Source organism: Periplaneta americana, chromosome 6, assembly GCF_040183065.1.
Source record: "Periplaneta americana isolate PAMFEO1 chromosome 6, P.americana_PAMFEO1_priV1, whole genome shotgun sequence".
In the NCBI taxonomy this organism is placed as follows: Eukaryota; Metazoa; Arthropoda; class Insecta; order Blattodea; family Blattidae; genus Periplaneta; species Periplaneta americana.
In genome coordinates, this window is record NC_091122.1 from 14,872,867 (window position 1) to 14,892,012 (window position 19,146).

The 19,146-nt window shown below is 37.9% G+C and overlaps 1 protein-coding gene across 1 annotated transcript in view; it reads right to left on the reverse strand.

Moving 5' to 3' along the window:
- Duox (dual oxidase) overlaps window positions 1-19,146 on the reverse strand; it is a 324,851-nt gene that overhangs the window by 109,113 nt on the left and 196,592 nt on the right. The window lies entirely within an intron of this gene.

Below are 19,146 nucleotides of genomic sequence, written 5' to 3' on the forward strand. Positions count from 1 at the left end.
TTCCTTCATAGAAATTATGCTCATTGGCTTGTTTGACCAGAAAAGCTTCATACCAGCTAAGCACTGACTTTCCTCTGGACCTGAGTTTTTTTTTAAATATCAATGTGACTAGCTTTCTGTAATGTAGGTCTCTTGAATTCTTTATACACATTTCCACTATTAGATTATGCCATTAATATAATATGGTTATCTATGTTAGGAGAAAATCCACAAATGATTAGGGAAAACACGGGAATTTTACTGAAAGCAAGTAAAGAGATAGATTTGGAAGTAAATCCGGAAAAGACAAAGTATATGATCATGTCTCGTGACCAGAATATTGTACGAAGTGGAAATATAAAAATTGGAAATTTATCTTCTGAAGAGGTGGAGAAGTTTAAATATCTGGGAGCAACAATAACAAATATAAATGATACTCGGGAGGAAATTAAACACAGAATAAATATGGGAAATGCCTGTTATTATTCGATTGAGAAACTTTTATCATCTAGTCTGCTGTCGAAAAATCTGAAAGTTAGAATTTATAAAACAGTTGTTCTGTATGATTGTGAAACTTGGACTCTCACTTTGAGAGAGGAACAGAGATTAAGTGTGTTTGAGAATAAGGTGCTTAGGAAAATATTTGGGGCTAAGAGGGATGAAGTTACAGGAGAATGGAGAAAGTTACACAACACAGAACTGCACGCATTGTATTCTTCACCTGACATAATTAGGAACATTAAATCCAGACGTTTACATGGGCGAATCCAGAAATGCATATAGAGTGTTAGTTGGGAGGCCGGAGGGAAAAAGACCTTTAGGGAGGCCGAGACGTAGATGGGAAGATAATATTAAAATGGATTTGAGGGAGGTGAGATATGATGATGGAGAATGGATTAATCTTGCTCAGGATAGGGACCAATGGCGGGCTTATGTGAGGGCGGCAATGAAATGAACCTCCGGGTTCCTTAAAAGCCAGGAAGTAAGTAAGTCCTGATGTGCGAAGCAAGGTGAGTACGTGAACTCACCTTAGAGATTCAAACACCATTGAAAGAAGCAGGGCAGACGAGACTCGGTACAGAAAATGGTTTACAGGTAGAAGGATTGTACATTTTGAGACTTAAAGAATCTATAAATTGAAAAATAAATACATGGTGACATTAAAAAACTGATTCCTTGGCACAATCTTTATAAATATAGGGCTTTCATTAAACATTCTCAGCCTGATTAACTATTTGTTCCAATTATGTTTAATTCAAATCAAGGATTCAGAGCCATAGTGGGCCAAGCGCCATTTATTAAAAACGGAGAAAGCAAGGTTTAAAGTTAACTGAATATAGTAGTTTAATAAAGATCGACATGTCATTTAGCTTTAATGTTCATACTTTATATTACTTGCTATATGTTTTTATAAAATTACAGTAATCACTTAATTTTAGCCCTTATTTTCTTCGTTTTTTAAATATGGCGCTTGGCCCACTATGGCTCTGAACCCTTGAAATAAAGAAATACAACTAAATTTATATATTGAGGGGAATGGTTAAAATCGGTGTTAATTGCATTTTAGGTTTAACCCCGTCATCTCCCCTCCTTTTGAAATTTCAAATGGCATTTCTATATAACGAAATTAACATTTGAAAGAGTATTCAATTGTATACATCTTTTATGCATATCGATTTTGATTATACCTGAAGAGAATCAAACTACAAAGACTATTTTTGATTACAGGTTATTTCAGGCAGTAACACAAATTAATATTAAGATATATTATACTCGTAGTTGCGTATTATAAATATATTCTTTAAACATTTTAAACACGATGGAGAATATGTACAGTTTTGATATTAGCCTATGTTATATAGATGAGTTCCGGAATAGGCTGTATTATATTGTTTAATCAGCAATGGAGCACAGCTTGAACATTTAATTCAGTGAACTTAATTAATTTTAGGAAATTACCAAAAATAAACTGTTTTCATCCTACAACCAACTGACAACAACAACAATTCAGGTTGCTAGGCGACGATAGAAAGCAAAAGACGTGAGAAGAAACGAATGAGATGTATATACACTGTCTCCGTCGGGTGGAGTTCCTGGGTAGCTCAGTTGGTAGAGCGCTAGTACGCTGAACCAGAGGTCTCGGGATCGATACCTTGCCCCGGAATAATTTTTCCCTTGAAATCATTAATTAATTGTTACTCTGTATTACTACTGCCGTCTATTTTCACTTATGACAGTTATAAACCAATTTTAAAAACCACATGCATATAAAATTACTGGGATGTGGTCAGTATGGATGTAAGACCTCGATTAAGAAAGGAGTGAAATTCCCATTGAGAAATAAACTCCAAGTTTTCTGCTGTGAATCGAACCAGGGACCTTGTAACTTGTAGCTAGAAGCACTAGAGCCACATGCTTAAATTGTATAACATAACAATAAATAAATTGTAACAAAACTATTTCCCTTTTCTGAACAAGTTAATTTCCCTCCCCCTTGCACACACGCAACCAGTTCCGCTGCATGTACTGCATAATTGTACTGAAGCTCATTATGCAACAAGCGCCATTATCCGGCTGGTTGAATTCTGTGGTAGTTTCCGTAGCATACGTTATTAACCTTTGCGCCACTTTCAGAGTGAGAGCCCAAGTTTCACAACGTATGACAAGAATCCATAAATCTAGTTTCAGATATTTTTGCTGCAACATGCCTCATGCTCATGAGAGATGAGTGACATTGAGGAATTGCCAGAGGATGGCTGGAATAGGAGCTATGCAACATCATTACATAAGGAGGAGAGATTTATAAGAGCACGTGAAAATGTTGAACTAACAATCAGACGAGTTTTCCAACGCTTGTCAGATTTTTCTCCACAAACGTCAAAATAATTAAGAACTGTTAATTTTTTAACGTCTCAAAATCAGTCCTGTTTCATCAGCACCAATAAAAAATGACGATTTATCATTCTGAAATTCTTCTACTCAACTTCAAATCAAGCGATCGGTTGTTGTTAACACATCGAGTAACTAAGACAACGAAAATAGAAATATCCACTCCTCTTCCCTAGTTACGGTAACATGATTCTAGATGCATTAAAAATTAACATAGCAACGGGCTATATTGATAGGAAGTGTTGGATAATATTAATGGATTATAATGACATTAAGCATAGCCCATTCCTCTTTTCATTTCAATCTTGCTCTTGTAGAAATTCACCCTTGCGTAACAGAGAGGTTTACAACTAGTGATCCTTAAAAAAAAAAAAAAAAAAGGTTGTTTAAAACTAAAAACAATGTTTTAAGAAAAGGTACCAAACTTTGCATGAAGCCAACAGGTCGGAGAGGTTAGAAACTTTAAATCGCACCCTCTACGGCAATTTTTTTTTTACAAGCAACATCGACTCATGTCTCAGTAGGCTATAACATACATCAGTATCCAGTTCTTAAACTTTATGAGCTTCAGGACTCCTATCATTTTATTTGCATTTTGTCAGATTCCTAACACATTATCCTAACTTCATACCTTTACTTAGTACAAGGTAAGAAAATATTTACATGCCATATACGCCTATAAAATCGATTTATTTTTCATTTTACAAATCATTACAAACTCTTTGAAGTAAATCAACGTTGCATCTTCTTGACTTCAAATAATGCTCTCTTTATCTTGACTAAGAAATCCGCCGAGTTAACTCTGTGGTAGCGAGTTTACCTCAAGACTAGCAGGTTCCAGTTCGATTCCCGGCGGGGTCAGAGATGTTCGTGTAAAATTTCTACTTCGGGACTAGGAGAGATGGCGGTGCACAACTTCTAATTATTAGATTATGGACCACTATGCCTGGATTAGATCCAAAACCTCTCAGTGTGCATATGAAGAGAAGGCATATGTCACTGTTGATAATGATTCATCCGTCGGACAGGGACTTTAACCCTGGCGGTCCCATTTGTGTTATTCGACAGGTGTAGGCTACGTGCCGGCACCGAATTTCCCCTTCTCCCTTCCCCATCTTCATCATCATCCTGAATAATTTCCTACACTACATTTGCACGAAAACTTACACATAAACTCACCCTAGTACACGAAATAACTCTCCATCTGCAGATACACATCATGGCCAGAGTGCCCCGCCAAAGTGGTGTGCAACTTGCAAATGGGTCATAGTCCTGCCATCTATCCGCAATATGTGGAACTCAAATCACGTAAGTGAAGTGGTTAGGTTTTGGATACACACAAATACACATTTTTAATAAGAATTGTTTTATTTTGTGTGCATAATTCCCTGGTAAATAAACTCGATACGGAATACGAGAACATGTGACAAATTATGCAAGTCTAATTTTTCAGGTGATGCTCTCTGTGAAGCAGACTTGAATAATTTCAAGGGAAAAATTGTTCCACTAACTGAGTTACCCAGGAATTCCATCCAACACCGTCTCAATTTTTCCCCTTATAACAACACAACTCGAGTGGGCTGACAAGACGCCAGAGACCCACATCGAGTGCACACAAACTCTGGTATCTTGTCAGCCCACTCGAGTTGTGTGGATAAAAGGGGGAAAAGTTGAGACGGTGTCGGGTGGAGTTCCTGGTTAGCTCAGTTGGTGGAGCGCTGGTACGTTCAACCAGAGGTCCCGGGATCAATACCCGGCCCCGGAACAATTTTTCATTGAAATTATTCATGTAACAAATTGTTCAGGATAAATCGCTGTATGCAGAAAAATGAGACAGGCTGCATGTCAAAAACCACTTTTCCATATCAGAAATGTTAAAAACGTGTATTTCCGTGGAAAACTATAAATCGACTTTTTACATCATCATAATAGAGTGGAAGCTCTTAAGTTCAACAGAAAACAAGTTCGACATTCTATAGTTCAACTACTTACATAGGAGAATTAGACACGCCCCTATACGGGCACTAAGAAATGAGTTTGTCATTTGAAAGGGAATTGCTTCTGTGTCTTGTAGCGATACTTTTGTTAAGGAAAACAGAATATTTTATTGATTAGGACATCCATATTTAATCATTGATTTTAAATTAATGAACTCTTCTTTTTCTATTTGAGAATTTTGCCGTTTGTAAGACGGAACTGTCGAAACCCACCGTGGTACTAGAAGCGCATACACAAGTCTCGAGGCGGGCAAGAAATGCAAGTACAGTACTGTATTCGTTGTTGGATAACCAATAAGAATTTGTATTCATTTCACTTGCCACACCCACTACCCTTATTGGACTGAAGTTTCAATTCTGTTCAGTCGAACTTAGGAGAGTCCACTGTACTGTATTTTTTTTATATACTGTGCGTAATGAGAAAATAAAAAGAAAGTGACGCAGACTGTCGAAAGCAATTGAAATGCGTCATCAAATAAATCAGGTGTTTCGTGCTTTCTATATCTACTGTATTCACCCTCTGTGGGGCAAGCAAGCCCCTTCTCACGCTCAGTGTCGAAACACATGGCTGCACTTCGATGCCCGAGGTGTCGACTGTTAACACCTGGGCTGCGCCAATCAGTGACCCATATTCCATACTCGAGGCGGTGTCTGTAGAATAGAGTTATCAGCCACGATAATTACACTTTGCGTCAGCGGCGGCTCGTGGGAAACAGGTGAGCGTCATACCTATTTTACAGGCACGTAGTTGAAATATCGGCCAAGGCTCCAACTATTAGTTATTTGCAAAGCAAACTGATACCACGATGTACTTGCAATTGTAGACGATCATATGCTAGGGAGTTTGTTTGTATCCAGAAAATTTGATCTATTGAGATCTAAGACAGCCACCCTACACCACCTCCTAAACCTCTGAATTCTCAATATAGTACGAAGTACTGCATACAGATAAAGGCTTTGTCATATTGCAAAGATATGTTTTGAGAACTTCTTGGACAAGAACGTTTTCAGCATCTCTGACAACGAGAAAGCAATTTTTAATAAGGAAAGTTTTTCTGCGTTCTACTCGAGAAAGTCTGTAAGAATAGTACATTATGCAACGAGCCTATAATGGTAGTAATTAAGACGCGAGTATGTTTGTTTATGAAACGAGCGCAAGCGAGTTTCATAATTTTCATATGAGCGTCTTAATTACCATTATAGGCAAGTTTCATACGACTTTTTATGCTCGACCATACTTCTAACTTGAAATTATTCATAAGTATTCATGTTATGGTTATCTAAGTGAAGAGCGGAACTGACCTTATAAATTGTGAGATATGCACAGACGCGAAAGTATTGATTTTCTCCGAGGGACGAATGTCATTGACCTTGATATAATCTAGGGAATAACATGAACATTAATACTGATATAACCTGGAAATTGATTTAGAATTGAAAAACGAGATGACAAATTGAATTTATTTGAATATTATTTACAATTAACGCTAATTATTATAGTAACAGAACATAACCTTCTGCGACAGTATTGGATTTCCAGCCTCCGTGACGTTGCGTTAATTCTTTCGATTGCATATCCGAGAATAATCGATACTTGCGGTTTTATAATGGTACAATGGTGATTTCTCATTGGCTGAACAACTGAACTATAATGAATAGGTGTACTTTAATGCGGTGCATTAAAGGGCTACTACCAGGTGTATAATTGCTACATTTCGGCATGGTCGAGCATAAAAATTATTATAACATCGCACCTTAGGGGAGTTGCGTCGATGCCACCCGCAATGCATTCATTAGTTAAAGAACTTCATTCTTTCATTCATTGTCTTCAACTACAACATTGATGAAATGGAATGCGGAGAGATCTATAGAGTAATTCAGAGCGATTCAGGTAGATCTGAGGTACGGAACAGTATCGCCAGAAGCATGGATTTCGGACTTTCAGGCTGGAAAGGAATACATAGTGCAGAGATTCGAGGAGCCGCTTAATCCGAGCAAAATCGGCACGCAACTCGTTCCATAACGGTTGCACAAAATCCTGTTCGTGCTGCAGTGAACAGTAATTATAATTATCTACGTCTTCTTCTGAAGTTAATCCAGAAAAAGATTATTGTTCTTTATCATATTCACAGTAAATTGCCGTATTTTGTTCCGTGTGCATCATTCGGGATGAATTTACTGGCAGTTGAACAAAATATGTAACTGTAATCCAAAACTCTAAATATTACAAAAAAAAAAATCTTTTCAGACTTGTGCTTATCACATTTGTGACAATTTAAGTATGATTTCCAACAATTATTCTCAACCTCACCTGCATTTTAGACCTTTCCGATATTAACCCTTATACACAATGATTATATTGTCTTGATTTTATAATACGCAATAACTGTATATAAAACACGGAACGTGCTTGCTTAGGCGCGTGTCAAATTTGCTTCCGCTGCCTGTACTTGAAACACATCCACTACATTCTGTTCGGCGTCGTGTGTTCACCTCACACTAATACAAATATACCGATGTCACGGCCCTGCTTATGATCGACAGCCTCCGCTTAAACCAGTCGTGGCGAAAATGTGACTCGCGAGCACATTGTGGCTCGCAATGATAGCTATGCATTTCTCTTGCTTCCTTCCTCGCCAACCTCCACCCTCTCACTCACTGGAGTCAAACTCCGTTCCATTTGTATTTGTCTCTGATCTGAGAGTGGCGTATCGTCGAAATGTCTCTCTCGAAACCATGTACCTCTACAAAAACGAAAGTTTCAAGTAGGATGAGAGGACCATTTTTTGCTACCAATATGATGAGAATATTAAATGTATGATTTGTTCACAAGTATTCCGAGGAAAACGATTGTATAACATAAAACGGCATTATACTACATGTCACTCATGAAACATTAAAAGGTTAAGTGTTATTATTATTATTATTATTATTATTATTATTATTATTATTATTATTATTATCTCTGTACGTCGGTCCTTTTTCAGCAGATGTACAAATAATGCGGTTAGATCTTCGATTTAACTCACAGATTTACAACGTGATGTTAAATGAAAGCTAGATATAAGGACTTGACAAATGTTGAACTTTTCAAATCTTTGCCAAAAATAAGTATCCGAAGCTTCGTTCTTTCGCTTGCTCGTTGAAGCCATATTAGCTACAACTTACGTTTTTGAAAAATTATTTTCAACAATGAAAATAGTAAAAACCAAATTTAGATCACGACTGACAGACAATTACCTTCGTGATCAACTACGACTGACAGTAAGTGACATAATTCCTGATTTTGAAACTCGGTCGCAGAGACATTCTGAAGACAGTTAATTTTATGTTGTGGTATGTGTCCTATATTTTCTTATTCATTTCTTTCTTCGTTACACGTACTAAACATTAGTTTGTAACCTTATACTGTATAAAATTATATTTAAGTGCTTGACGTAAGGAAAATGAAAATCCGTTAATAAGTCAGACAGTTGCTTTACTTCCTCTTCGGGTGTCCGCCTCCCTCCATAGGTGCTAAGCACGTTGGAGGTTACACAGTGGCTCGGCGCACGATCACATTTTCGCCACGGCTGGCTTAAACGATTCACATCAAAACAAATTTCCGACAGCGAGGATACAGAGAATCGGTATTTCCGTAAAAATCTAGGAATATATTTTGTAGCACTGTATAATACTTCATACGGTATTGCTTAGAGTGAGAGAGCAAAATAATGATGGTTGTCTTTAATCTTACGTTTATAAAGGGCATGGAGTGAAGAACACACCTTACAGAATGAAGGAGCTCTGAGGAAGGCCGTGAAAGGGAAATGTTTTGTGGGGGCTATTAGTGAACAGCGATGTAAACGGTGCAAAACAAGAATCGCCTTTAACGAGGCCTTCATCACAGCAGACTGCTTGTAGACGATGTAGCAGCCGTAATGAAATAGTTACGCGCGGTTTACGATGTCTGGTTGCTAGGCAACCTCTGTCCGGCCTTCTGGAAGCTGAAAGACACCAGATATGTATACAACATACCTATGTAAGCAATAATGAGACAATTCAAACGCATTCAGTGTCCGCTTTGCCAACTGAGACTGATTCAAGTCCACCAACATTAAAAGCAAAGAAAAATAAAAAGTCTTAGGTCGTTCTTACTTGTCTAGTGCTGGTACTTCCAACAGCTGCGTCACGACACTCTGGTATGACATCATGAGGGATACCACGAAATTTTCTAATTTAAAATTGTATAGGGGAGAGTTGGGTAATATCGGACATCGGGTAATATTGGACAGTGCGTTTCTTTGATCTATCACGAGATGGTAGTACCTGAATAACACGGTTACATTTCTGTATGCGACATCACAGAAACGTAAACATGACATTCAAGTACTATCATCTTGTGGTAGATGAAAGAAACCCACTGTCCGATATTACCCGATGTCCGATACTAACCAACTCTCCCCTAAATATTTTTCTAGTTAGATTTTTTACGGAAATTAAATGTTTGTCATATTTACGTTATTTTTGGGAGAGATTGTACCGCATATTAATTTAAACAAATAAATCATAATTTGTTTAAAGAAGCAGAAAGATTACTCAACTGAATTCTTGTTTAAACATTTCGAAGTTTTCAACATTAAACAAATTTATTATTTTATTTTATTGAAATATTTTCACAGAAATCTTAATAACTTTGAAAGGTATACACATAAATATAGAACTAAAAATACGAATTCTCTGCGTTTGTCTGAACCTAAATGTAAAATCAATGGAGCTTTTTATCATAGCATGAGTCAAAGTCCCAGATTATTAAACAAATTTTATTCTAATATTATTTTAACCACGAATTCTCTCCAAATTAATAAAAAATATATATATATATAAATATTGTATTGGATTTATAGTTTGGATTGAAACATATTAAATACGTCTTTTTAATCTGTATTCACTCTCAATTTTAATTTAATTTTTGTTTGTATTAGAATCCCCTCCTGAGCACGAGTCTTACACATTCAGGAGTGGGCTAGTTTATCTTACATTGTATTAACTTTTATTCATTTAAAAACTTATAAATATATAAATAGATAAATAAATAAATAAGTAAATAAATAAATAAATAAATAAATAAATTTTATCTGCAGACGATATTCAACTCACGCGATAATAAAGTTAGTACCTAGATATCTTCCGTCATAAGTCATCATTATTTGACGCCTGCCCTAGTATAATAATTAATAATTAAAACAATATAAAAATATATAAAAATATTCCCTATAAATGTCACGAAGATGCATCGACAGCGTCCATGCAGTCATGATCTCGGCACTAGAATGGGGCGATGTGGTCGGCACAAAGTTCCCGCCACTATTTTTCTCCGAAAAACTTCCGGTACTCATTTTGACAGGAGGCTAAGCGTACTCGGGCCACTTTGTAAGTTTGTAAACGAGAAAAATTCTGTCAGTAAATTTGATTGATACCCTACTGAAATAAAATATTGTATTGTGGAATGTATATTTCCTTTAGGTAGAAGTTACGTTGGTTGTAACACAAACATTTCGCTTTATTATCCCACAATAATGGAATTCTAAGCCAGACCATTACTAAGCAGATGTAATTTAGTCCTGGTCATATGGTACTAATGTTCAATTTCTTGAAGTAGGGTGGTTGATTCCAGTTTTACAATGGACAGTGTTTTGGTTTCTAAAAATCTATCTTAAAAAGTGAACAAAGTGCAAGTGACAATCTCGTCAGTGCTAGTGTTGTAGCCTAAGTAGAAACTACTTTACATTTATTAACAGTTTTCACTGCAATCTCAACACTTTCCAATCTTTCCTATTTTCTGCTTTCCTCTTTGTTTCCTCATATGATCCATATATCTTTTTTTTAATTAGGTTATTTTACGACGCTTTATCAACATCTTAGGTTATTTAGCGTCTGAATGAGATGAAGGTGATAATGCCGGTGAAATGAGTCCGGGGTCCAGCACCGAAAGTTACCCAGCATTTGCTCATATTGGGTTGAGGGAAAACCCCGGAAAAAAACTCAACCAGGTAACTTGCCCCGACCGGGAATCGAACCCGGGCCACCTGGTTTCGCGGCCAGACGCGTTAGCCGTTACTCCACAGGTGTGGACTCCATATATCTTAATGTTGTCTATCATTTGATATCTTCTTCTGCCCCGAATTCTTCTCCCGTTCACCATTCCTTCCACTACATCTTTCAGTAGGCAGTTTCTTCTCAGCCAGTGACATAGACAATTCCTTTTTCTCTTCCTGATCAGTTTCAGCATCATTATTTCTTCACCCACTCTTTTCAACACAGCTTCATTTCTTATTCTGTCTGTCCATTTCACATTCTTCATACCCATATTTCAAATGTTTCTAGTCGCTTCTCTTCACTTCGTCGTAATGTCCATGTTTCTGATTGGCCTGGGTGGCGCAGTCGGTAGAGTGTTGGCCTTCTGTGCCTGAGGTTGCTGGTTCGATCCCGGCCCAGGTTGATGGCTTATACTTAAATGCGACAGGCCCATGTCAGTAGATTTACTGGCATGTAAAAGAACTCCTGCGGAACAAAATTCCGGCACACCGGCGACGCTGATATAACCTCGGCAGTTGGGAGTATCGTTAAATAAAACATAATTTACAGTTTCCATGTTTTTAACCCATACAATGCCACACTCGACACAAAGCACTTCACTAGTCTCTTTTTTCAGAGGTCCGCAGAAGATACTCCTTTTTCTGTTAGAAGCTTCCTTTGCCATTGCTATCCTCCTTTTGACTTCCTGGCAGCAGCTCATGTTACTGCTTATAGTACACCCTAATTATCTGAAGCTGTCCACTTGCTCTACTGCCTTATTTAGAATTTGCACATCTATCGCTTTTGTTTTTCTTCCGATAACCATGGCACTGGTCTTGTTTGAATTTATCTTCATTCAATACTGCCCACAGCTCTCATTTAGCTCCATTAGCATATTCTTTAGAATCATCTCCTCTTCTGCTAACAACGCCATATCATCAGCAAATCTTATGCACTTTATTATTCTTCCTCCTACTGTCATCCCTCTCATGTTCTGAAAACAGATCTTCACTAAATCCTTCAAGTAGATGTTAAACAGAGTAGGTGATAAAGGACATCCTGGACGTGGAACCACATTAAGCGTCGATAAAACGAACTGTGGTACGAAAATACAGTGAAGATTATTTGTGGTATGATTTTACGTGGTGTGCAGACAAATTCCGTTTGTCTTGTTTGTGCATTTCTTTTGTCTAATTATTTCAAGATATGTGCAAAATAAACTTAAATATAATTAGAAAGTAAACATTCTCATTACCTTCGAAGTCAAGGAAACATTTTGAAAGCTTTTAAACTCATAAAATAAATCTTCCCAGGTGATAAAAAATCTCATTGGCGTCTCTGATAAGGCGTTGCTTGTTTCATTCAAAGTATCTGAACTGACAGCTCGGATGAAAAGAATAACTTACACTGTAGGCGAAGAAGTAATTTTACCGGCAATTCAAAAGATCGTGAAAGTTGTGTTCGGTGACGCTGCGGAAAGATTATACAACATTTATTTGACATCATTACGCGCAGTATAAACTACATGCTTGATACTGAAAGTATATAAATTGTAAATAGAGGGACACAACGCTAGCTCTACAGTTTAATAAAAGCACAGACACATAGTGATGGAAAGCCACGCTTGATCACTTGAATTCATAAGCTATCCTTTGCCAATTTTGTGTGATGGCTTCAGGCAATGGTAGAGAGACTAGACGAAGGAACTATATGGGCGGCTATAGGAAGAGATGGTACTGATTTGAAAGCGATTCAGTGCCCTAGTTCATTCATTCATTCATTTATTTTATTCCATAGATGAGCAATGAAGCTTTAAGATGTGGACCAAGTCAAAATTTTACAATATTACAATTACAATTTTTACAAATTTTTATAGTTTTACAATTTAGTAATTTTCTACAATTTTTACAATTTTGTGCAATTTTTTACAATATTCTGGCGAGATGTAGTGAGATGAGGTGAGGTCCGAGGATTCGCCAAAATATTACCCGGCATTTGCCTTTTGGTTGGGGAAACCTCAGAAAAACCCAACCAGGTAATCAAATCAAAGGAGGGTAACCTAATCAAAGGAGTTGTTGCCGAGGACTCGCCATAGACCATCCGGCTTCAGTCCCACAGCTGGGGAAAACCTCGGGAAACGATGGTGATCATCATAACGATTAAGAAGAACTTTCTCATTGTGGCTTCTTTCGGCAGGAAAGTAAAATCCGGGGTTCCTGACAGAGTTTCAAACAAAATTCACCGACCATTCACTGTTCTTCGTTCCACGAACTTCTCTTGCTTTGTGGACAGATGTGTCTTTGAGTCAACATATCATGACAAGAAGGAGACCTCTGAGTGACAGAACACAAAGAAAAAGTAAGTTAGAATAAAACATCAAAAGCAACAGAACTAAGGGACTTTTAATGCAGATCAGCACTACACATGATTTCAGATTAGCTGAGCACACATTCAATTGGTCGATGAATTCTCAGGCAATAAGAATGCTAGTAAGCCCTTGTTGCCCGCATGAGTCAGGCGAGGGCAGCCGCCCTCTGACCCGCGGCGCCCGGATCGTATCCTGGCCACGTCGTGCTCTGCGCCCGGGGGCTCCTCTGCCCGCTCCACGCGGCCCAGGGCCAACGCAGCAGCCGCTACTGCAGTGCACTCAACTCGCTACTTGCATTGTGGGAAGGCTAACACGCTGCATCTCGAGGTTCGAGACATCCAGCTCCGAACTTGCAAAATCTTCAATCTAAAGTCCAACCAATAAAATCAGAAGAAAATGTGTTAATATAATTGTTATCAAGCCGTCCACAGCATGGAGTAGTGGTCTGTATGTCGGACTGCGAAATTGCGGAACCGGGTTCAAATCCTGATCGGGACAAGTTATTTGATTGAGGTTTTTTCTAGGGTTCACTTTCAATCCATTAAGAGCAAATGCTGGGTAACTTTCGGCGCTGGACCCTGGACTCATTTCGCTGGCATTATAACTTTCATTTCAACCAGATAAGTATGTGTTGTGAATTCCAGAGTTGCTTCGTACAGATTTTTTTCTTTTAATTCTAACTACAAAATTACATTTTTCTTACGCATTTATCACAGAATTGTTACAAATCACGCCACTCTTGTAAGTTCTTCAAGACTTCAAGACTGTAGGCATACATTAGGATACATAACTAAACTGTAAAGACTTAAGTTTCTAAAGTCGTATGATTTGTAACAATTTTTGTGATAAGTGCGTAAGAATAATGTAATTTTTAGTTAAAAATTGAAACAAAATCTGTACAAAGCAATTATTGAGAAACAAATTTTTAGCTTCAGAATACTAGCCAATTAAAGAAACGATACTTCTAAATAGTTCATTGTCTATTTGTAATAGGCTATTCTTTTACTCTTAAAACTAAAGAAAAAAAGGCATTTTACTAACAACTTCATATTATTGTAACTCTGAAAATATTAAGATTAGGAAAAATGTTTATATGACATTTTTTGCTCAGAATGTCTTCGGAAATAAACTCAGTAAGTGACGGTAAATCCTCGTGAATCACCCTGTATTGTGGACAGTTTTTTTCGGATTAGTTGCATGTAACGCTAACGACTTCAATGTCGCCGAGGGACGTGAAAACTTGTAAGGTATGTATCCTACTTCATTTTCCACCGTCACTAGATTGTACTATTAACAGTAGAATATAACGAAGCACATTGACGTCGTTGTTTACATTCACAGTATGTCTGTCTACTATGTTCAAGGAAATCTATAGTCAAGTTGTGCGTACATTGGTTGCTAAAGTGTCCCGGATCCTAAGCCTGATAATTATAATGCCTTTATACAGAGTGACTCAAAAGTCCGGCAATATAGACAAACTTTGTTTTTAATGCGGATAGCGAAAAATGGAAAAAGGGGAAAGTTGTCTGAAATATTTAGTTTTAGATCCACTGTGCTTGAAATTTCAATGTAGAACGCACCGTTGAGATTGTACACTTGTACGAGCCTCAGTGAGAACGGAAAATGCCCTGTTGCCACATGCTTCGTACTTAAAAAGAGCATTTACGTTATCGCAGTCACCATAGTGTAGCGGCGAAATTACGAAATCACAGTAGCTATGTCCATCACAAATCCCACAGTGTCTTATTTCACCATAAATTTTACTGCATTTTTTTCCACCATGAATCCCACTATAAGGTACACGCACCAAATAACGCCACCTTAACACTTCAGTCACTTTTGCTCTGGAAATAAGTTATGTACAAACACGAAAATTATGAAATAGAAACTGTAATCTTATCTTTACAAAACAACACAATGAAAATGGATATATTACATACCGAACAAGAATTAGAACTCAAATAGGAAAACTTTGTAAACTGGTGTTATTAGGAACAGATTGTCCAATTAACGCCACCTATTTTCTAGTAACCTATACACTTATACAGTAATTGTTAATTAATTATTTTTCCTAAGCAACACAAATTGAACTAAACGACTAAATTTGAGATTCTGTTAATAAAAGATACAAAATCACTCAATACTAATGAAAGATTCTTGATCTGAAACCGAAACACCAGATGGATTAGGAAAATATGTTTTCCAGTGACTCCTTACTTAAAAAAAATAGACAATGTGACACAGTAGAAAGTTATTAAACACAAAAGCATTTACCTTAGTTTAATATGAATGTTTTCCAATAAGTAAAACAAAAAAATTAAGTTATGTAAAATTTAAAAAAAAATTAAGAGTTCGATAAGCAATTGAACCAATATCATCACTGCACATTCTGAACATTTGTAAGTTGAAAGCTTAGTGATTTTCCTGATGTTTTCACACTGATGCTGTACTGTCAGCCTTAGTACTAACATAACCTAAAATTTTGTCTGTAGACCTTTAACGCCACATGGCGTTAAAGCACTACTGAGTACTTGATAACATGACATGCCTGTTTCTCTAACATTTTCAAATTTTATAGATAGCAAATACTTTCTATACATAGAAGAATGTTTAAGGATGAAGAAAATATATAGTTTAATATAGTTATTATTTGCTCAACACACGAAATAAAATATTGCCTCATACCTTGATACAAGAACAGCCATTCACTATCAACACACAACAGGAAAATGTAGGAATATAATGTCACTCGTAAATGTCAGCGGACAGCTAGTAACTCATTTCATCACTAGATTGCAAGCGAATGCAGGCTACAGTAGTGCACTACCGAAAACTTGTGTCGTTAACAAATTTTAATAGGGTGGCGTTAAAGGTATACATGGCATTATTTGGCTCAGGAACCTTATATCAAATTTATTCACCACAAAATCTTACAATATCTTCAGACTACCTAACAAGAATATCAGAGTAACTTTGTTTACTTCATATCGGACACCATCTTCATCTACCAGAATATTTCGTCGACCTGGTTGGCGTGTTGATATAGCGCTGACCTTCTATGCCCAAGGTTGCGGGTTCGATCCCGGGCCAGGTCGATGGCATTTAAGTGTACTTAAATGCGACAGGCTCATGTCAGTAGATTTACTGGCATGTAAAATAACTCCTGCGGGACAAAATTCCGGTACATCGGCGACGCTGATATAACCTCTGCAGTTGCGAGCGTCGTTAAATAAAACATAACATTTAACCACAATATTTCGCACTATCTCAGTTCATCACAAATTTAGTAATATTTTGTCCACCACAAAAGGTCATAGAATATTCTCCCATCATAAACCTAAGAAAATCTCTGTACACCAAGAACATTACAAATTCACCCAGTAAAGAATCTCCCTCCCTTTGGTACTAAGATGTTACCTAAATTAGCTACGTCAGCATTCATGTCAACGCTGCATGAAGGACATGGATTCTTAATTGTTGTGTTGTGTGAAGATATTCTGTTGTGCTCATCCCACGGTCTGTGGAGTCCTACTCAGTGTCCGTCTAACATCTGGTCGTAAAAACTTTTATGTGCGTCGACTGTTGCGCGTGTTTCTGACCATACTTGGACACTACGGCATGCGAATCTTCGCCATGACAACACGGCGACTGGTCTGACGGACAACCGTCTGCACCTGGGTTCGAAACCGCGTCTTACATACAAATGCGGGGGTCTTGTGTGGGAAACAGGCGGCTTGGAGCAGACATCTACTCGCTTCATCATGAGTATCAAAAGACAAAGATGTCCGCCAACACGACATCGAGATGCATGAGATGCGAATGCCTATTATTTATTGATCTCTCCACCAGATTAAAGTTTTGTGGTCAATACCATGCTTCAGCCGCCTTCTACCCCAGGAAAGGAATTAGTACTCAGTTTTATAAAGGACAGAGTCGACCTCCAAGCCATCCTGAAGTTATATCGAAATGAAAAATTACACCTTCTCCAATCTGGGTTGGAATTCGAACCATTCCAGATCGTAGTGTCCCGCTCTGCCGATATTGCTTTCAGTTATAATAGTAACGGTGGTGGTGGTGGTGGTCGTCGTAATAGTAGTTTTTAGTAGGTTATTTTACGACGCTTTATCAACAGCTTAGGTTATTTAGCGTCTGAATGAGATGGAGGTGATAATGCCGGTGAAATGAGTCCGGGATCCAGCACCGAAAGTTACCCAGCATTTGCTCATCTTGGGTTGAGGGAAAACCCCGGAAAAAACCTCAACCAGGTAACTTGCCCCGACCGGGAATCGAACCGGGTCACCTGGTTTCGCGGCCAGACGCGCTGACCGTTACTCCACAGGTGTAATAGTAGTAGTAGTAGTAGTAGTAGTAGTAGTAGTAGTAGTAGTGAATTTAACACACCTAGACCCTAGGGTTGACCTTTGACAGAAGCGATACTTGTAGTGAAGAGATCGAAGGTTGAGGATCGTACCTGAAATTCTTTTGTTTTCCTCAAGTTTACAAACTTCATTATACTATCATTCTCCTTTCACCCTAACATTCTCCTCATTTTACACTTCATTTTAATAAAACGTATTGCAGAATGTGATCGGTGACATTAGGTGAAGAAGGCCGGTCATAAATATATATTTTTTTATATCTCTAAAGGTTGGAAATCCATACGTACTGATTCTCTCATCTGACACATAACTCCCAAAGAGGTCAGAGAACTTCTGCACCCAATTTTATTGTAGACTTCTTGACGTGACAAACAATGCTCAGAATATATGAGCAGCATTTCTTTATAAATATCCTTTGCTTCCGGCCATTTTCCCCAGAAAAATCGTTGAGGGAACATTCGTGCAGAGGTTCCACCATTTTGCAACTACTGCTTCTTTGTTTTGCTTGTACCACTTGTGTGTACATCAACCACCTTGACACCTGAATAATACTGCAATTTAGCGGTGATAGCTTCAGGCGTCTCGATAAAAAATGAAAGTCGCTACTTCGATTTGTAACTTAACCGCTTGTGTTGATTTCCTGAGTGGAAAATCAATTCTCTAGTCAGAATTTTAACATAGATCTCCTGTATGGAAAACCGACCGAACACATATTCATGGAAAGTATCTAGCTGTTGTAGCCGCTTTGAATCATATGGTCACGAATCATTTCAATTTTCTCTGAGTAATTTCAATATCAATTTCAACAGCATTGTCCCATTGGCATTTTGAACGCACAACTAGCTCTGGGCGTCCGTATTATATTTTGCAGTATAACAGCAAAAATCAATTAAGTTATTTTCATACTTCGACTTTATGTGGAGCACAACGAAAGAGTACAACATAACTGACATGAAGTAGACTACGCGGCTGAACGGGTCTGCACTCAATCGAGATCTCTGGCGGCACTTTTGACTCTGATCTCATGATTTATGCAACAATGCATGAGTATGCGCTACTTATACTTTGTTTTACAGCTGACAGCTGTCAAACTAGAGTGGGAGAGAGGCAAGGTGGAACTCTAGTTGCTATGGGGACATATACGGAAATTGCCACATTTAATCTAATCAATGCTGAAGAATCGGTAGAACGGAGAAAAATTCTCTCCGGCACCGGGACTCGAACTTGGGTTTTCAGCTTTACGTGCTGACGCTTTATCCATCAAGTTCCGATGCTGGATTGAATCCCTCTCATTTTAGGTTCTCCATCTCTGTAGCCTACTTGTGGTTGGACATTGTGTCTACTGACACATACCTACTGTGGCACGGTACACGAGGGTATGCAACAAAGGGGAACACAGTATGTGAGAGGGATTCAATCCGGCATCGGGACTTGAATCCGGTGTGGCTTAGTGGATAAAGCGCCAGCAAGTAAAGCT